Source organism: Sus scrofa, chromosome 7 (assembly GCF_054392235.1).
Source record: "Sus scrofa isolate SSC_HxYL_T2T_F1_AM1 chromosome 7, Sscrofa_HxYL_maternal_Yorkshire_Landrace_v2.0, whole genome shotgun sequence".
Taxonomy (NCBI): domain Eukaryota; kingdom Metazoa; phylum Chordata; class Mammalia; order Artiodactyla; family Suidae; genus Sus; species Sus scrofa.
Genome location: NC_139389.1, coordinates 8,171,525 through 8,192,973, shown reverse-complemented (window position 1 = coordinate 8,192,973; position 21,449 = coordinate 8,171,525). Strand labels below are relative to the sequence as shown.

The 21,449-nt window shown below is 44.5% G+C and overlaps 2 long non-coding RNA genes across 2 annotated transcripts in view; one reads left to right on the top strand and one right to left on the bottom strand.

Annotated features, from left to right (window-relative positions):
• The window catches only part of LOC146401174 (uncharacterized), a 1,049,691-nt gene that overhangs the window by 674,935 nt on the left and 353,307 nt on the right, over positions 1-21,449 (bottom strand). The gene's annotated exons all lie outside the window — the stretch shown is intronic.
• LOC110261703 (uncharacterized) lies at positions 19,013-19,882 on the top strand. The gene is made up of 2 exons (XR_002346166.2): positions 19,013-19,165; positions 19,327-19,882. It is a non-coding gene; the product is annotated as an uncharacterized LOC110261703 (long non-coding RNA).

Below are 21,449 nucleotides of genomic sequence, written 5' to 3'. Positions count from 1 at the left end.
AGACACTTCCTCCTCCTCTAAATTCAGCCCAATGTTTGGAGTAGGGCTAAGGCAGCAGGCTAACTCTAGTAAAATCTACCCCTCGCTCCCCAGCTTTCCTCCTTAAAGAAGCCACTGCCCTGTGATGCAGTCCTGGCTGGTGATCTGCAGACAGCAGCCACTGGGGAGGAGGATCCTGCTAAGAAGAAGCTCTTCATTCCATGGCCTCCCCTTTGCCTTCTCTTTTTCTCCCTTCCCATCTGCCTGCTGTGCAGCCCTGAGGTGCAACTGCTGTATGAGAAAACAAGGAATGGTAAATATTAAGAAGGGCCCTATATGCTAAGCATGACACAATGGGAGGACAGAGGTCCAGTCCCTGGGACATGGGGAGCCACCCACCAGCCCTGGCCTGGCCTCCCCAGACTGTAATTTTGTTAAGATGAACAAATCTTTATTTCTTGAAGCCACCACTGGTTTGGTTGTTGCAAAAACATTCCTGATTATAGCAAGAGAAAGAAATGACATGGTCCCCACTGATTTCATCATAAATGTATTAGTAAATAATAGAACACATATAATAGTTCTGTGTTCTCTAGGTTTTAGTTTTCTCTGGGCTAAATAGGTAACTATCCTTGGCCTCCCTCTTCATTGAGCTGCTTTAAGGATAAAATAATATCCAGGCAAACCTTGGCGATATTGCAGGTTCAGTTCCAGACTATTGCAATAAAATGAGTCATGAATTTTTTGGTTGCCCGGTGCATATAGAAGTTGTCTTTACACTATACTATAGTTTGTTCAGTGTGCAATAGTATTATGTTTAAAAAAGTACATTCCTTCATTTAAAAAATACTTTATTGTTTAAAATGCTAATCATCATCTGAGCCTTCAGTAAATCAGTTTTTTGCAATAGTGTAACATCAAAGATCACTGACCATACATCACAGTAGCAAATACAACAGTAATGAAAATGTTTGAAATACCATATAAATTACCGACACGTGACAGAAACACAAGTGCTGTTAGGAAAATGACACTGGTAGACTTGCTTGAAGCAGGGTTGCCACATAAACCTTTAATTTATTAAAAAAAAAAAAAAGATGCAGTATCTAAGAGGCACAGTGAAGTAAAGCACAGTAAAATGAGGTATGCTTGCATGTGGGAACACTGTGAAAACTGTAAATTGTACATTATTAATTGTGGCAGGCACCATGCTGGAGCCTCATCTGAGAGCCCACCTACCTCAGGGTTTTAGGGTCAGCCAACAAGAGACCTATTCTGTAAGTCTTCTAGAGCTGTGCTGGAGAGAGTAAAGGGTCAGCCAACAAGACCTATAGAAAGCAGCAATAAAAATTAGCGTGGAGGTCATAGTGCCCCATTAGCAACGCCAGAAGCAACGCAGATGTAGAGATGATCAGGATATTCCAGGTACAAGCCTGAATTAGCTTCCTGGGGCTTCTGCAACCAGTTACCACAAACTGGTAGCTTATCCAACAGAAATGTATTTCTCACACAGTTCTGGAGGCCAGCTGTCTGAAACCAAAGTATGGAGCAGGCATTTGCTTCTGGAGGCTCTGAGGGAGAAACTACTCCTTACCTCTCACCCAGCTTCTGATGGCTTCCAGCTCTCCTTGGTTTGTAACTTGCATCATTCCCGTCTCTGACTCCATCTTCACATCGTGCTTTCCTCTCTGTGCTTCTGTATCCTCCTTTTCTGACTCTTTTAATAACACTCTGCGTCGGATTAAGGGGCCATCCTAAATCAGCTTGATCTCAATTGGAATTATTTACCTTGATTATATTATTTTAATTATTTTAGTTACAATAAGATCCTTACTCCAAATGGGGTCACATTCTAAAGTTCCAGTAGGCATATCTTTGGGGGGCCACAATAAAACTCCAATAATGTCATTTAAATGCTCTTCGACCAGGGTGCTGGGTAACTGGCCCACATTTTTGCAAAGAGTCTGAAATCTACTCTGTGAGAATAAAGAATTTAGTGCCCAGTGCTGTGAGTCCCCTTTGGGAATTAACTTTGCTAAAGAGAGTCACCCACCAGAGGTCACCCCTCCTCCTAGAATAGCACATATCCAAGAGGTGGGTGCCTTGGGTACAAGTCCCTGGTCCCCTTCCCCAGCTCAGGATGTCTCTGAAGGGCCATCCCTGCTTCAGAGCCCCTCCCACCCCTGGGGTCAGCTGAGACCTTGTGACCACCACATTGTCACCCAGCTTCTCCCTCTGTCCCCAAGGCCTTGATCCTGAGAGCACTCCCCAGTCAAATCCCTACAGGCAAATCTCCATCTCAGAGTCTACTTCCCCAAAAGCCAACCTGCAGAATGGCTCCAATTACTAGATGTAAGAAGCAGAACTCTCAGCCTGCATTTAGCAACCTCGAGTGCTCACGTTAAGGCCGTCTCACTTTTACAAGAAAACAACTTTTTTTTTCCCCTTTAAACAATCAAGTTATAAAATAGTTTTGTAAAAATAGCATTAACACCAAGCCAGGTCTTTGGTAGCATCCCATACTGACTTATTTAACAAGGGCCTAAAGTGACTTCTTTGCCTACTATGGGTCCTTTTAACTTTTTAACACTTGGCTTAAATGTTAACAACCTATTGTCTGATTTTTATGGACTTTTAAACACTGTTGCCAGCTCTCCTGGAAAAGATCTGGTTTTATCAGCAATTCAGGCATGAATATTGGAATTTGAAAACAAATAAAAAAGATCTAGTAAGCTCATGAGACTTATACTTCCAGAAGAAACTAGTTCCCATGTATAAAGACTCTCCTACAAAGCCATATATGCCCATCCTCCTACAATTATAGGTGCATTCACAACCAGATGCATTCTGTTTAGGACCGGAGTAAGCATGTATGATTTAGATAAAATGATTCTGTGCCACTGTCTGTCTTGAGTCATGGAGCCATGAATTCAAATTCCATGCCACCCAGGTGGGCTGGGAATTCTGAGTAGTCAGAGGAAAGAATTATAAAGATAATTGAGAAATTTACAAAGAACTGTGAGCTCAGAGAAAAAATGAGCAAATCTTATAGTGAGTTCAGTACGAATGACTTGAGCGTCAGAAGTATGCTCAGAGGAGGACTGAGTTGGTTCAGGGAAATTTCATGAGCTAAGTCCTAAGAAGTCACTGAATTTCAGTTTGGGCAACTGCAATGTGGAGAAGGCAATCCACAAGAAAGATCTTGGTCTCAGAATAGAGTGTAGAAAAGGTCTCAGAGAAAGATTCGGTTGTTATGATACACAGAGCTGAAAACAGCTGTGGAAGTTGGATCTTCAAGTCCATCTTGAGACTTTTCTGAAGCTCCATTGAATAGCAGAATGTCCTGGCTGAAGAGGACGCAATGGGCAAGTGCGTGTCAGTGAGTGGTGGGGAAGAGCAAGGCCTCAGGTAGCTGGCAGAGGTGGAGAGACCCGTAAGACCCCGTGTGGAGGCGGGAACCGCCCTCCAGTGTCCGCTGAGTTGGAAGGAGGCCAGAAGGGTAGGTGTCCTGGCCTACCTGGCGTCAGTGATTCTTTCCTTCCACACAGATCATGACATCACACCAGTCGCTCCATTTGTGTGAACAGAAAGCCCAGTTCTCTCCACAGATTTCGGGAGACAAGAGGCATAGAAGCCTCTGCGGAGGGACAGACCTGTCCCTGGGTTTTCTTTTTGGCCAGAGGGAGCTCAGACTTGCTGGCTTCCCCATGACCATGAGATGGCCTTCCCCCCAAACTGGAGGCAGGACAGGGCTGTTGATTACAGAGAATCTCACAGAATATCCTCGGCAAGGCAGGCATTGCGGGAACAACCTGTTATAAGTTGAATTGTGTCCCCCTAAAATTCATATGGTGAATGCATGACCTCCAGCACCTCATAAAGTGACTGTGTTTGGAGACAGAGCTTCAAAAGGTGTGGAGGGTGAAATGAGGTCCTGGTGAGCCTTCTGTGGTGGTCTCCACATAAGAGGAGATTAGGACACAGACACTCAGAGGTGAGACGATGGACCTGAGGACACAGGAAGAAGACAGCTGTCTCCAAAATGAGGAGAGAGGCCTCAGAAGAAGCTAGTACCGCCAACACCCTCATCTGTGCTTCCAGCCTCCAGAACTGTGAAGCAGTAGATTTCTGTCGTCTAAGCACCCAGGCTGTGGTACTTTGTTATGGAGCCCTAGCAGACTAATACACTCTGTTTCGAGACCAAAGCTCTAAGACATGCTGGCATGTGCTCTTGGGAGGCGAGGTCCCCTCAGAGCCAAGCCCAGCGCCTGTGCTACAGGATACTCAGTGTTTGTCCAGTATCTAAATGGCTTGGCATAAACTTTCTGAACTGAAACTTTCCAGGTGGTCTCACTTGGCGTGCGAGTCTTAACTGGGTGGCTGCCAGGAATCTTGCTGCGTCCCAAGAGGCTGTGACTGTATAGCAGCAGTAACCTGTCAAAGAAAACAAGGCTCCAGGGAGGGGGAGGACTCACCCTTCTCAGTCTGCTCTCTGCAGCCCTCAGCACAACTGCCTTAGGCAGATGGGTGCTTGATTAGTATTTCTTTTGATAGTGTTGTCCCATGGGCAGGTACCACAAAACCCATGTTTGGTGATACTAGTGCTGGCCAAGAGGCTTCCCTCGTGTCCTCACTGTTCCAAGACTGACCTCATCCGACTCCTCCCCACGCCTGTCCATGCTGTCCCCATTCTCCCGTGATTCAGACTCAAGGTCTTGGAGTCAGAGTTGATTCTTCCTAATGCTGGAATCCTCAAATCCCATCAGTAACAAAATCTTTTCCATTTTTCCCTTTGCCTGGCTCCCCTATCTCTCCTTCTCCAGGCTCATCACCATCACAACCCAGCCCCTGCCTTGTGACAGGGGAACCTCACTGATCCCCCCCCTCTAACTTTTCTGCCCCATTGCATGATGTGTCCTGCTGCCAGGCTCGCCTCGATCGGGCCTCAGACACTCTTTCGAGGGGCCCTGGATAGACAGTAAAGAAAGTTATTCCTCGTCCTTTTATGCCTGGCAGCAATAGCTAAAAAGTTTGAAGAAGGAGGAGTTGGGGGCTAGTAAAATTGCTAGAAATATCTGCTACACTAATCTACAACCATTGCTGTGGGGTCTTCTGGAAGCAGAAGCCCTATTTCCAGCTGCTACTATATAAAATACTCATAACCAGATTCACCTCAGGTTGCTGGATACGAGAATTCAGCTTTTACAACATACCAGAGTTCATATGTAAACTGTTAATTATACGATCTTTCCTGTTCGTTTATTTTTGCAAGCATTGTTGTGTGATGGGGCGGGGCTGGGGGTGGGCGGTGATATGTGCAGGCCAGAGGGACATGGGGAGAGAAGACTTGCTCTCAGGAACACGGAGTAATCGCCAAGAACTATAATTCTAACCTTCGCCCTACATGGTTCAGTGGCTTGTGGGCTGGAAGCAGGAAAGTGACATCTTGTGATTGAGTCCATATGAGATGCTTGACCTCCCAGCTTCATGCTTCAGCAGGCTCAGTGTGGGGCTGAGGCCAGCAAACAGTGCAGGAAGTGCAGAGCAGGGGATGTTGACAGAAGAAACATTCATATGTTCTTCACTGGATGCTGATTATAAAACGCCTATCCTCCTACAGGCTGTTTCGTGGTAGATTTTCTGCTTATGTAAATTTTTAAAACAAATTAATCTGTTTGGTTAGGTTAGCCATGGAAGGATGGCTTCCTGAACACTACACAATAAAAACACTTTCCTCTGCCCTGGATTTTTCCTGAGACCATGTTCTTGCATGCGTCTTGGACGTTTCTGTAGCTAAGAGTACCGTTAGTGGCCCTTGGCTGACCCAGGCTCTGGGCCTGGGGTCTTCATGCTTGACACGCAGAGGTGGTTCACAATTAATAATAGTCTTGTGAAAACCAGGAATTGTTTTTCTTGTTAATTGTTACAAGTCCAGGCAGAGGCAAACCCTCCCTGACACGTCCACCAAAATCCCTGAATCCGGGATTTACTCCCTCATTCTGCTCCCCGGCCCCCACCCTGAAGCTTTGACTAACCTGTCCTTGCAGGTAACCATCACCTTTGAGTCCCAAGAGCTGGAACTTTGGCTAAAAGCACAGAAAGGCATCTCCAAGTGGGTCATCCACAAAGAAGGATTCCAAGCTCTTCTTAGTGAGTCAGTTCCATTTCCTCATCTGACAAATGGAAAAATATCCTGGCTGATGTAAGATCTCTTTGAGTACACAGATCTATGCTTTTTAAATATTGCTCTTTTAGGCATTATTAAACTACTGATGCTAACAAATGTTAGCATTTCTTTGTACATTTAATTGATTTCTCATTTTAATTGACTCCGGTTAACACACAAAATGCATGTATGTGTTGGTGACAGTGGTGTGCTAGCAAACTGGGTCTTCAGGGGAAAAAAGGGAACGCTGTTACTTGTAGGTAGTTTTGTTTTAGTCATTCTCTCATTTTAGGGCCGCCGTACCTGCGGCATATGGAGGTTCCCCGGCTAGGAATCCAATCGGAGCTGTAGCTGCCAGCCTCTACCACAACTCACGGCAACGCTGGATCCTTAACCCAGTGAGCGAGGCCAGGGATCGAACCTGTATCCTCATGGATGCTAGTCAGGTTCGTTAACCACTGAGCCACGGCAGGAACTCCTCTTATTTGTAGTATTTGCAGGTTTTCATGGTGTAAATAGCCCTGCCATTGGCAATTTCAGACTTCAAACCTGATGTTACTGAACAACCAAGCAGGGGCTTGGGAAGACATGAGTACAGTGGCTCTCGAGAGTCAGCTAAGGCCGCCTCCAGCCACCACCAGCTGGGAATAACCTAAGAAATGCCCAGATTGGCTGAAGTCTGTTTAAATTCCTCTTACAGTTTTGTTTTCTATATTCTCCTTAGGACACACAAACAGTTATGACAGGTGGATCTAGTCTGACAATAGACACATATTTTGAAATCGACCTGCCATGGGATTAGAAAATAAGGCATGAAAATACTGAAACCAGGTTGGGGTCCAGTCACCAGGCTCTTCTCCTGCAGGTCAGAGAATAATGGAAGTAGCTAGGCCATGAAGTTCTCCTATCACTTTAAGCCACTTGACCTCTCACCTACTGGAGTAACATACTGGAGGCGGCCCCATTTCCATCAAACTGTTCAGAATTATGTGCCTGGAATCCAGTTCAACCCATGGTCCACAATGTGTGTTCAAAAGCAGTAAATAAAATATGAGCGTATTCTGTAACGGGGTCTTGAATTCTAAGCATGAGGATACTCTACAGTTTCTGTTTTGATCAAAACTAAGCGGATACAACAGGCTGTTGGCCAGTTAAGTAGGGAGGAAAGTAATGAGTGATATGCCAGAAAGCAAGATAAACACTATCCACTCCAATGATGCCTAGACTCACTCTGCTAACACTCTAGGTGAGACCACGTTTACCAACAGCAGAGAGGTTCTGGGAAATCTATAAATACATCCTCTTCAGGGACTTTAACTCTAGTTATTGAAAACCACACTCAGAAACAGCATCTCTACTAACAAGTAGTGGTCCCTGAGCGTTGACCTAAAATGAAAGCTAAAATGGAAACCCATAATACTTAACACAATCAGTTTTTTCATCTTTAAAGCAAAGACACCAATGTTTGCTTTTCTGACTGATTATGCAGATCAAGTGAGATAATAAGTGCAGAGTATGAGCAGTATGCCTAGAAGTTCAGTAATAATAGATGTTTAATGATTATTATGTTCTTTTTTTTTTTTTTTTTTTTTTTGTATTTTTAGGGCTGCACCTACGGTATATGGAAGTTTCCAGGCTAGGGGTCAAATGGAAGCTGCAGCTGCCAGCCTACGCCACAGCCACAGCCACGTGGGATCTGAGCCTCATCCACAGCCTCCACCGCAGCTTACAGCAATGCTGGATCCTTAATTTGCTGAGTGAGGCTAGGGATGGAACCTGCATCCTCATGGGTACTAGTTGGGTTCTTAACCCACTGAGCCGCAGTGGCAACTCCAACGATTATTACATCCCTTTAAGCCCTTTGAGCCCTGCTGAAAGATCACGGTTTCAGTATTTTTGCCTTTTAAGCTATGGTAAATAGAGTAAAGGTAGCATAAAGATAGCCACATCCTCATCTCCAAAACCTATGGTTGTGTTATCCTACACACGGCAAAAGGGCCTTGCAGATGTGATTCAGTTAAGGATGTAATCCAGGGTCCTTGTAAGAGAGAGACAGGAGGGTCAGAATCAGAGGGGGTCTATGATAGAAGGGGAGGTTAGAGTGACGCAGCTATAAGCCCAGGAATGCTGGCAGCCCCTAGAAGCTGAGAGGCAAGGAATGGATCCTCCCCTGGGACCTCCAGGAGGAACCAGTCCTGCTGACACTGAGACTTCGGCCCACTGACCTCCAGAACAAATGGTTGCTTTAAGCTGCTACTTTTCTAATAATTGGTTACAGAGGCGACAGGAAACCAGTACATAGACAAACTAAGAAAACTGGGTCATGAGTCCCAGAAGCAGAGCAATCCTTTTCCTCCAACCCCTCCCTGCCCACCACCACCTGTGGGACGAAAAGATGCAGTCTCCTTGGCCTATGACTGTGTCACCTCCTCAGATGAGATTTCTTCAGAGCAGGGAAGTACTGGGCATCAGTGGGCCCCAAACCTTCCAAGAACATAAAAGGAATATAACTTAAGTCAGGGAGTATAAAAGGAAGTAGGAAAACAGGTGGAGGTTTAGTGTGTAAGAAAGCCGTAAGCCATCAGGATTGTTGAACACAAGTGGTGTGTATATCTTTTTTTTAAATTTTATAAAGGTTAAGAGCAATGGCATAAGTGGATCAGGAAACTTAAGGATTTTCCAAATACATATTAGAGAAGAATTGGAAAATGATGGCCTCATCTAGATTATGGCCTGGTCTCCCAAGGAGGAACAAAATCTCCAGCTTAGAACACACTGTGGATGTTGTAAAGCATGTGGAAACTATTTGTTAGAAAAGCAGCCTCCTCCTTGCTGGAGTCCCAGGGCTCTTTCGTGACCTCATGGGGAGTATAGCCCCAGTCTCCCTAGCCTGTGCTCACCCCACCCCCTGAGTGTGAGCCACTTTTGTAAACTCCAGAAGGACACGGGTCACTGAAGAGTGTCCTATGTACTCTATGGAGTTGGCAGAGAGACCTGAAGAGAAGAGAAAGGGAAGTGACGGTTGCTGGCCGTTTGGCTGACACCCTGGGGTCCCGTTTGGTTCTCCTTGTCCTACTTTGCAGAAGGCCCCTGCTGTCCTCTCTTTCAGCAAAATGTTTTTCACACAAAGCTGCTGCTTTAAATGAAAAGCCTTTCAGTGGGCTCCGTTTACTATGTTTTAATTGTCCTAGCTCAGAAAGCATATGAAAAATAATCATTATAATGATTTTCATTATATGTATGATTGATTTCATTATATATATTACATATAAATATATAAAACATATATAGGAAGGAGTATCTTAGGTAGAATCCAGGTGAAATTGGTTAGCAGTGTGTACTTTTGTAGAATGGATTAGAAACGCAGTAGGGAGACTTACATTTATTTGTTCATATTTTTAAATAGTGATATTAGGATATTTTTTCTTTTTTGTTTCACTGAGCCTTTTTTTCCCCAAACACATTTTTCCTTTTGGCTGAAAAAGTGGTAACACTAAAGAGCAGAAAGCAGATAAAGTTCTGGCTGTGCCCACTGAGTTTCCTGAATTAAGTCCTTTTTTTCTTACAATCTACTCTTCTGGACTAGTATAGCGAATGGCTGATCTGTCTCATGGATGTGCAGAAGGGGTGCCTCTATTTCAGGTTTTCTAGCATAGGGCTTCTCAGTGTGAAATGGGCAAGTGATCCCCCTAGGATCTTGTTAAAGTGAAGATCTGATTCAGTCATTCCAAGGCGGGACTGAGATTCTGCATTTCTAACCAGCTCTCAGGGGATGCTGATGCTGCTGGTCCATGGACCAACTATGGGTTGAAAGGGCCCAGACCACTGTCAGACAAGGTATAAGATCATGCATTCTGATTCAGGGATCAGAACACTGAGCACATCAGCAGGTCAGAAGCTTCCCAAAACTAGAACCATGGTCTACCCAAGATCAGACAGTAGATTCAAAAACCAGATTGATAACTGTCAGGGTCCCAGGGCCTCTGAGGCTGGAGGCAGTTGCTTGAGGCCCATAGATCTCAACACTGGGACATTTAGGAAGTGGTACCACACATGCACAAACTGTCTAGGTTTAAACATCAGCTCCGCATTTCTTTACTTTTACCATAAATGGAAAGGCTTTCCCTGGGACATCCCCAGGGATCTTATACTGCAGTGTGGTCACTGCTGTTATCGCTGATATTACAGTAAGGACTGTGATGCCAGTGAGCTGGAATGTTTGTTCCAAACACCAGGATGTCCAGTTCTTTGTGATTACCCTTCAACAAGAACCTGTGGTATTTTGAAATTGACACACTTATGAAAAATTTAAATACTAGATGATCAGCCAGAATCTGAGGGAATTTCCCACCCTGAGTTGCACAAACCAAAACTAACCAAAACACTTCGTAGTGTTTTCCTTTCTATTGCTGGCATGCAAGCAATACAAGCATAGTAGTTTATGCAGGAGATAAGGTATCAATGCTAACCAAGACAAAAGATCAAAACAGGCTTTGTTCTAAGACTCTCTGTTCTGTGGCCAGGGAGTTCATGAAGGATTTCTACTTGCAGGTCCTTAGAGTACGAATCAGATTCCTTTAAGACCCCAGTGGTTTTTTTCCTATAACCAAGACATTGATAAAGGCGTGACTACCCAATGTTGTCTGTGCCATTGCTTCTCTGCAATTTTAGCCATAAAAAGGCATTTTCCACGGAAGGGGTTTCCCTTCCATAGATGGCAGGGGGCAAATCTCTGCCTCTGTGTATCTCTGAGCTCTTTACTAGTCTCTTAGGGCCATTCAGATTCAGAATCATAGAATCTGATTTTTAATAAATTTTGGAAATCATGAGGCTCAGTCTCTTCAGTTTAAAGATGAGAAACTCAGGGCCAAGAGGAATGAAGTGACCAAGATCATGCCACCAGTTCGTGGCAGAGCCAGATCCTAAACTGTCTTCTGACCCCAAATCCATGGGTCCACTGCCCTTGGATCATGGCTGTCACTGAGAGCGTCTCCCATCCCACACTTTCTGAAACCTCCTTCATATTCAGATCCACCCACAGTGTATGTACACCATCTCCAGAGTCACTAACTGAGAATCTGAATATCTAAACCTCATGGGGTCCAAGAGTTAAGTTTACTTCTAACATTGAGTGTGTTTGTAGATGATTCAGTATTCCTAGTTCACATTTTCCTAGTATATAAAATGGTATCGGCAATAGATTCTCTGCTGCTTCTCAAGATTATTAGGAAGGTCATTGAGAAGAAGCACTAGTCTAACAATGATTGTGTGGTTGGGTTTGATGTCCACATACCTGAATTTGATTCTCCATAGGTTGTGCTCTGCCCAAAAAATGCTTGGGTCATAGTGAATAATGGATAGTCACACCCTTAGCCCACTTGCCATGGCAGGGGGCACAGGATTGCATCTTCCTAAAGGATATCTTTTTTTTGACCCAAAGAACATTTATCATCTTTAGCATTTATCATTTGTGACTCGATGCTGGAACTTATTCCCATGTCTTTAGGTGTGGAAAGAGACAAAAAGCCAAGTAACAAGTGAGATAAGAGGAAGAGAGAGATGGGAGGGGAGAATTTGATCTCTTTAAGTGGATCCTCTTAAATGCATCCTTTTCCTTTACATCTTTGGGTGTTTAATAACACCTAAAATAGTTACTCCTAGAGAGAAATTTGCATAAATTTATTCCTCGGAGGGTAAACCTGGGCCAGGAATGGCAGTGGAGGTTTCAACTTGAGGGCTAGGATTGAGATTTCTGTCTCTGCTTCCCATAGTTTCTGCCTTTTCTCATGCTAACCCCTAATATGCCAAGTCAAATTTATAAGATCCACCCTCTAAACCTTGTATGTTGCTAAATTCATCCCATTCATAATCATTTTCTTCTATTATTTGGAATCTCAAGGAAAATACTACAAGCATCTCCCAGAAGCAAACATACACAGAGGATTAATCCTCTGCCCCTGGCCAAAAAGAAGGACTATCTTCCTCTAGAGTCTCTCTTCTTTAGCATCCTTGTCTCCAAGTCTCTCTGCCATCACTAGTATCTTTCTGTTTCTTTAGGTCCTAAAGAGCAAATAAAATGTTTATTTCTTGCTCATATCATGGTGCTAAGGATCAAGTGCTTCCCTGAGCATTTCTGCTCCAGGTGGAGAGAGGAATCTGCAAAGGAGCTATTGGGAAGAATTGATATCATGGCTAAAGGGACATTGCTAACTCTATTCATTCCTTCATATAGACCCATCTTTTTACCTAGTATCATTTTCCTGCTGTTTTCAGAATTTCCTCTAACATTTATTATAGTGCAAGTCTTCCAGTGGTGGATTCTTTCAACTCTCATACATCTGAAAGAGTCCATTTTACCTTTGTTTTTGAAAGTTAGTTTTGCTGGGTATAGAATTATAATGAATTATAAGTATTCATTATAGTTGCTTGTTTTTCTTTCAACATTTTAAAGTGTTGTTCCACTCTCTTTTAATTTGAATTGTTTCCAAAGAGAAGTCTTAAAATTCTTAACTTTGAACTATATATTTAGTGTATAAATTTTAAATCTAAATTTAAAAAATTATATTGACTTTGTCCCCACAACCACTTTTACCCCAGGTTGAATCTGATCATAATCTGCCTTGGAGTTATTTTCTTCACATTTTCTCCACTTGATTTTTGTTGCGTTTCTGGGTCTTTGAGTTTTTACAGACCCAAGAATGTAAAATGGTTTTCTACAATTTTACGAAAATTTCAGCTATTACTTCTTCAAATATTTTTTTCTGTTCCCATCTTTTACAACTCCATTTACACAAAAATAAGGCTACTGAGGGTTGTCCCACAGTTTACTGATACTCTGTTGATGTCTGTTAGTCTTTTTTCCTCTGTGTGTTTCATTTTATTGCTAAGTTCTCAAGTTCACCAATATTTTCCTCCAAACTGTCTAATCTGCTGTCAGTGCCATCAGTGTAATTTTATCTCAGACATTATATTTTCATTCAGGTGTTTTATTTTAAACTAGATTTCATGTTTCCCCTCAATATGACCATGATTTCTTTTATCTTCTTCACCTTAAAGATTGTATTTTAACATTGTGTTTTAATATCTTCTATATGTCTTGCTTGGTGTACCAGTATTGTAGGCTCTGTTACTCTCTACTCAGACAGTCTCTCAGGGTTGGTTTGGCAGCTCGTGATCTGTGAAGTAAGTCAGCAAATCTCCCTGAACAAGTGGCGAGATAGCTCACTGCTTGCCGCGGATCCTTAAGTTCAATGTTGCTTACAGTGCAAACCTACAGAGTGAGTGGCATCCCTCTGGGCCACGTTGTGTTACTTTGGTGAGAGGTGGCATATACTGCTTGCTATACCATGAGTGCTAGAGTCCTTTTTCTCTGATCTAAGAGTCTCATGGCTCCTGCCTATAGACCTGAACTGTACAGCTCAGTTACTGGTATTGAGCCCAACAACATGTGAATTGTTTCTGCAGACATTTGTGTCTGTTACCAGCCTCCTATTTTGTGGGTCTCAGGGCAAAAATGAAAATTGTTTAAAAGCAGGGGTAAAAATGTTGGTGTAGGGGGTATAACAGAAAGCATTTTCCTTTCTCCCAACTTGCCACAGTATTTTTTTTTATTTGCTCTTTAATATTATTCTAAATAAAGAAAAATAAAGATCTTTAATTATTAGCATGGTTTTACCATTCATTTTTACATTGTGCAACCCCAGCTTTAAATGCAAATGTAAGAGCGTGTAACTCATATGCAGACTCACCAAAATTACATAATTTATATTTTGTAGCCCATGGATGTGTGTGTATATATATATATATATATTATTCTTACTGAAAGAGTGGAAGTGCTACACAAAATTAACTCAAATGTTTTTATTTCACGTCTTGATATATACACATCTAACTACTGTCTCTACCTTTGGTTTACTGATGAGTAAGGAAGGACTGAGGGACTGAAAAAAAAAAACTTTCATGTGCTTTATCTTTCCATTACCTTCTGTCATCATTTTTAGCACAAGTATTTAGCTAATACAGGGAAGTAATGAGAGTAAGAAAGGACATGATAGGGTGCCTTGGTCATTTGTGTTTCTTAGAAACCATTGCCTTCTTTCTGCATTCCAAGTATGTTCTGGTCCCAGTGGGCAGTGTGCCCTCCTGGGACCATCAGGGCCCCTCCTCCTTCCTTGTCCCCACTTAGTCATAGACGTGCCTACCTTGTATTTGCTTGGATTCTTCCCTGCACTCTGTCATATCGTGGGTCCTGTGGAATTCTGTGCTCTTGGGGCATCACGAATGCTGCTCGTGAATGGGCTGCCCGTATTTCTCCTAACTACTCAAATCACACACATGCTCTGCTGACCCATTGGGCTACGTTTACAAAACATGAGTTCCAATATACCAGTATCAAGGATTTCCAAATGGCAACAGAAGACTGTTAAACCAGGTGTAGCTCCCTTTGACAGCTGCACAGCTCCCCCGCTAGTCCTCATCACCAGGCCACAGAGAGCGGGAATGCGGGCCCCTGAACCCCATGAGCTGGGAATTGCAGTTCTGCATCATGACCGTGCTTTACCCAATGGGATGACTGCAGGCACTCTGGCCATCAGAGTGCCTGTGAAATGAGTGTCTCGTGTAAGGTATTTGCAGAGGTCCTATTTCTAAAATGATATTATCCTACGAGGGTGAGAAGGCTCCTTAAACCTCTTTATCATGTCCAGCAGATCTTATTGAAGACCTGGAAAGACTTCAAAGGACACACCTGCCACTTTCTTTGGCATTCCCCTCATCTCACTGGTGCTACTTTGAAAAGTGAAAAAAGCCCCACAGCTTTAGAATATATTTGGCAGGAGCAAAATTCTTTCTAGACATTAAGATAAAGTCCATGCTTAATTTCCTCTTGAACACTAAAGGTTTTGCAGGTTTTGCAGGCTTTGCATAGAGTAGATTTTAGGCCTGTGTGCAGCCACGGACATACACGCCCTTGACTTTGTCTCGGCGCCCATGTCCGCACGGCGTGGTCCTCAAGGCCGCTGTGTCCCTGGACATGCAGCCTGCCAAGTTCCCTGGTGTCCAGCTGTGCTCCCTGTTCTCGCCTTCTCCTCTGTTCTGCACGTTGCTGGAAGGTCTGCCGGTGTTTCCCTATCAAGCCTGTGGAGGAACATAAACATTTCGCCTTTTCTGGACGAGACTTCCAGTGAGTGTGTGTATGTGTGTGTGCGTCTGACTTCCTAGAAACCAGGGCTGTTTTCTCTTGCCAGGCGCCACAGCGGGCCTTCCTGTGCAGGAGGTCATTTCAATAAGGACTTGGAGCCTAGTAAACGGAGAGAAAAAGGTCATTCTCAGACAGGATGTTGGGAAGACGCCCTGAGTGAGCCTTGCTGGGCCAGAGACGCCAGCGGGACCAAGAATGTGGGCCAGTCCCCCAGGAAGTTATTCAGGAGCCTGCCCTGTATGATAAACAGGCAACCAAAGCCTTTTCTAAACAACGAAAATCACAATGCTCCAAATTCCAGAAAATCCTCAAACAATGACTGGACATTCCTTATCCCCCATTTGCTTATTTGTGCACCAAGGACTTTAAAATAAGCCAGAAACTGGAGACCCGACTTGGGGTTTGAAGCAGGAGTGAAGTGTGTGCAGCTCTGGCAATGGCCTGCTCCCCATTGTCGGTCCTTCTTTGGGAGAGCGTGCGTCTCCACTCACTGTGCCAGCCCTGGTGTCCAGAATCCCCTCTGCTCCCAGTAGCCATCGTGGGCTCAAGGCCAGCATGAAGCAGCTTTAAGCCTGATCAGCAAGACAGGGTCAAAAGGCGGGGAGATGCTTCTGCGGCTTGTGTTACCGCACACTGTAAATTGGTCAGGTTAGAAAGTTCTTCCTGAGTAAACGAAAAGACTGTTTGGGGAACAAGAATTTCTTTATGTCTGCTTGACTTGAAAGAGTCATCAACGCTCCTTGAAGGTGTACATTTTTCAGTTAAACTGTAATGTATGTATGACTATATATACAATATATATGTAGAATATTTCTAAATATAAAATAACAGGAATATCATCCTACAAATACACGTAAATATTTGCAAAAAGTAAAATGTGACTCTGCAGGTAGTGGTGTATGTATCACCACCCCAATATCTGTTTATGGGTAGGACCACTTCTTCACAGGAAGGAACAGAAAAACTGTTTGTTATTTTTCCTACTCATTCAATAAAGAAATACTCGAACATTTGATTACAATCTTTTCTTCCCCACGCCACCTGCACACCAGATGTCCCTTTACCTGCTCTGTTTTTTCCTCTGGTATTTATAACTTCTAATGTGCCGTGCAGTTTATCGTTTATTGTTTACCATCTGTCCCCCACACTCCCTTCCCTTCCTTACAATGTAAGCTTTCAAAGCAACAATTTTTGTTGTTGTTTCTTTATGTATCCCAAGTACACAGAATAGTGACTGGCATACATGAGACCCTTAAAATTAATTTTTGAATGAATGACTACATCTGCCTCATCTCCAAAATTCAAAAGCATCAGGTATTTACACAGAACCAACAAACCCTTCTGGTCAATGTGGATCTAAATGGAAGGCTGGAGAGGTATTGGGGTGGAGGAGGGTACTCTCTGGAGAATGGACGTCAAACTCACAGGCATGTGATTAAGATGTGACAAGAGAGGTGTCAGAGTGGGTGTAGAAAAAACAGGATAGATATTAATAGGACTAATAGAAGAATCTCACACCACCTGGAACAAAACACAGACATGAGCCCTCAGGCCTGTGGGGTCCCCACCCCCAGATGTCTTTGAAGCCAGTTATCTGGAGGGACTGGTTTCCAGAGTCCCTGCTTGTAGGACACAGGCTACACAGAAAAACTCTTTATAAGCTTCCTGTGCTCTCTTTTTCTGAGATTCCATGAGTCTCTCCATCCATCCCTGGGCAGGAATTCATGCTGCATCAGGCCTCTTGACAGTGCTGGCAGCACAACTGGTGTGAAAGGGACTCTGGACTTGAATTAAGGAAAGACAGAAGAGGGTGAGGTTGAGGTCAAAGCCGAAGGGCCTGGGGAAAGGGCTGGGGGAGGGCTGGCTTAGCTCTGCTTGCTTGCACTGGTTTCTACCAGATGCATGTTAATTCTGCAGAGCTTTTAGCAAGCCTTTTCCTGGCAGCATCAGATTATCTCCAAGATCAACACTGCATTTTGCAGCTCCCTCCATAGTGATGTAGGAATGGAGGCCTTGGGGAGCCACAGGGCTCAAGAGCTGGAGCCAGGCCATGAGACTGGGTCCATGAGGAGTAAGACAGGGAGCCTTTGGGGCTGAGACCTTAATTCCATCTCTTTATGAAATATCTATCCTTTTCGTCTACCTGCCCAGCCCATAATTGATGCAAGTCCCTCTTATCTAGTCCCTCTTCTTTCAGTTCCATAAGTTGTGTCTTTTAACGAGGTCAGCAAGACCCTTAAACTACCTTCAGGTTCTCTAAAATATACATACTTCCGTAGGCTGTGGTTGTGGGTTCATTTCAAGCTACAAAAATGCATGGAAGAGCCTCTTTTGTCATCACTGGGTTACGTGGAACATGCTCTATATTTCATGTCTTTAAGATGGTAATCTTGTTAAGAATGAGGACTATTCTTAATTAAATCATAAATCACCATCCCACCAACAGCAACAAAGTCATTACAAATCTATTTATAGGCAGAGATAGCTTGGAATTCAACTGGGAATTGAATTTGAGGAGGAGGGTCATTTCTGGCTTTCAAGGCAAACTCAGAATGGGGCAGTCCCACTTCTGGTTGGGCGCACTTTCCACCTTGAAAATGCCCTTTAAGTGGAGGCAGGTGGATGACAGCTGTTTAAACTGATCTTTGCATGCAACCCTGGCTACTGACTGAGGTACTGAGCTTGGGTCTCTAGCTGCAAGGGCTTTTGTTTCGAAAAGTTAGAATTAATGGCTTAATTCTTACTTTAATCAGAAGGCCGAGGTTTCTTAAAAGGCTGCTTCCTTTCCTTAATTTTTTTTTTTAACCTCATTGGCTGCACTCATAGCTGACAGTTCCCAGAGCAGTTCAGTGGCTGCAGCCTCTGTCCTGACCGGGCTGGTGGCCAACTGGATCTTAAACCAGCCTGTGGCCTGTAAACAAGATGTACTGGAATTGAAGGAAAGCTGATGGAAGTGCCTGCCAGGGGGAGGAAGCTGACCACAAGTGCAGAGTCTTTCCTTCCAAGGTTAACTACCCACTGAAGCAATCTAAACTAGCCCTGCCCTTTCTGCACAGGTTTTCATTAGCTTTTTGATCTGCAAAAAACAGAGACTCTACAGGGTAAGGACTGGGGACAGCCTGCCTTGGTTCCCAGGGTTCTAGCAAGCTTGCCAAAGAGCTCAAGGGAGTAGAGGAGAGCATCTGCTTTTTAAAAAATCTGAAGTGTAAAATTAATATACTATGTCTCGTTTTAGATACATGCAGCCCTGCTACCATCTTCCTATTTGAACTATTAGCATGGCTCATGTCAAAGGCCTACCCCACCCTCTCACCAGCCCAGCTCCACTGCATTCAACGGGGCAGCTTCCCAGGAAGGCCTTTTGCCCACGGCCAAGGTGACAGGCTCAGAGCAAAGAAGGAAGGCGTGGCTTCTTTCCTCTCCATCCAGTACATTCCTCAACATGGATTTCCAAGTTTCGCTTTCACACCAATTCTAACCATGGCTTGTTTTCCTGGGAGGTTCAGGATTTCTTGGCAGATTATTCCCTAGGAGGCCTCCACTGCTTCCCGGTCCTGATTGCTTTATATTCTGTTTTCAGCCTCTGCACATGATAACCCTTTTGTTCTCAGAGCCCTCACGCTGACACGCCGTCCTTCCTCCTTTATAATCTCTTTCTGTATATTTATCTCTGCAGGAATGTAGCTCCGAAGAAAGAAAAGGCAGCTACACGTTGTTTGCCTGCAGCCTGGTTGGCTGTTTATGTCTACACAAAGCATTTGCCCCAGAAGGGACCGCGTACAGCTCTAGGCATCCAAGAAAACAAAGCATCTCAACATCAGGTAACCAAGCCGGGCACACAGGGAATTCACAACACATCTATTTTTTCCTTTGTATGAGAACAGACGGTGCCTGGGAGTGCCCAAACTCTAGTGGGGAAGAAGGCGGGCATTAGGAGAAGCAGGACAAGTGGTGTTGCAATCTGGATTTCTTCCTTTCCCAGGGCTCCTGCACCCCCCCACCCCACTGCCGCCCCGGGGCAGCCAGACCAAGAATGGGAGTGGATCCTTGACTGGAAAGCTCCAAATTGGAGCCCTGAAGGTTCTGCCCTGGGTTCCTGGAGATAGTGGTTTGTGGATCTGGAAGTCCTGTCTGGCTTCCGACGAGTCCTTTGTAGTTATGCTACCCATTCCAAGTTTTTAAAATAAGGGTGATTAGCAGATGATTCCAAAAGGAAACTTCTGGAAGCTGATAAAAATGGACTCCTTTAGGCTCTGAGGAAGAATGGGGGTTTGCACTGTTATTCCTCCACAGAGCCTTTTACAGAGGCATGGTGACATTTTAAAAGGCAAGGCAGGGTCTAGAGAGCATGATTGTGAAAGATGCTGGCTGCCTTGAACACAGTAAGGCAAACGAAGTGCCGGATGCTGCGCCGCCCGTGCTCCCACCCCCATCTCCCTTCCCTCTTTCCCAGTTTCCTGGCCAGCTTAAGTCATCCTGGTTATTGCTGTCTCCAGGGGTTAAATTTCTGACTGCAAATAAAAGGTTTCTCTCTCAGGGCTACTGCTTTGGGTCGTCTCAGCCTATCAATAGAAATACTATCAGCCAAGAATGCCTGGGGCGCCCACCTGGACCCCTGCTGTTAACAGGAGCCTGTTAATATCTGTGACAGATACTCCCCATCGAAGCCAATATTGAGGCTGGACCAGCCTTGCGGTTCTTATTATGATTGCAGGGGGCACCTCAGTGACAACTGTCATGGAATTTTGAAAACTCACATGTCCTGGAGGGAACACAGCACACTTGAGGCCACACGGAAAGGTCAATGGGAGAGGGAGAGCATGGATCTGGGGTTGAGGGTGGGATGCCAAGGGTTTCCTGGGTTCAACCTTGATTGGTGAATTTACACCGTAAGAGTGGGAATTCAAGTGCAGGGAGGGGAAAGCAGGGGTTAAAAGGGCATCTATTGAGGTCACTCAGGGCTTGCTACAAGGGGACTTCATGGGTGGGACAGCTGGCTCTGGTCTAGAAGGGTAGCAGGCAGTGTGTTTTTTGAGATGGATGTCTTTGAAATGATGCCTCAGCAATCTAAAGCTTAACATAGAGTACTTACATTATAATCCAAACACTAGGGAGTTCCCGCCATGGCATAGTGGAAATGAATCCGACTAGGAACCATGAGGTTGCGGGTTTGCTCCCTGGACTCGCTCAGTGGGTTGAGGATCTGCATTGCCGTGAGCTGTGGTGTAGGTCACAGACATGGCTCGGATCTGGGGTTTCTGTGGCTGTGGTGTAGGCCGGCAGCTACAGCTCCAATTAGAAGCCTGGGAATCTCCATATACCGTGGGTGCTGCCCTAAAAACAAAAAACAAAACAAAACAAAACAAACAAAAAAAAAAACCATGATTTGTCTGGCACTTACACCACAACTACCCAGTTAGAAAGTACCTCTCAGCCGAAGGCCAGTCCCTTCTAGCTGAGTGCTCTTCTGAAACTGAGCCCTCACTTGTCTTGTGTGGACAATCTGCCTGACTCCAGACAGCATCCTATGCTTTCAGTTCTACTCCTGCACATTACAGATGGTCACTGGCCACTGTCCTCTCCTAGGAGGGTGAATTCTTGACTATCTTACTGCTTTTCTCTGTCACTTCATGTTCTGCAGTCTTAATTAGCTGACATGTGCTCTGACCCAGCTCTCCAGGATAGGATCCAAGCAGGACCCTTATCTGTGTGTGTCTCGTAGACATCTGCCAGCGTAGGTGGGGCAGCCCAAGAGTTTCAGAAATTCATGAACAACCTATATATTACTGGGGGTGAGTGGTCCTAGGCTGAATTCCGCAGGGATTCTTGACCCTCCGCCTGAATGAAGTCTTTCAGATGGGTTTGATGAGAATGATCTCACAAGGGAACCAGATTCCTCCATCACCGTATTCTGCCAAGGCCTCCCACAGCTGTAGTCCTGATGCAGTTGAGTTTGGTAAAGAGCATGGGAAGAATGGAAAGAGATAATGGGTTCCGTCTGAAATCTGTCCGGTTTGAGGTGTCTGTCCCTGGGGGACGCCTAGCCAGGCAAGCATCTGCAAGAATGTACGGGAGGGCAGGAGGGGAAGACGGGCCCCAGATCTG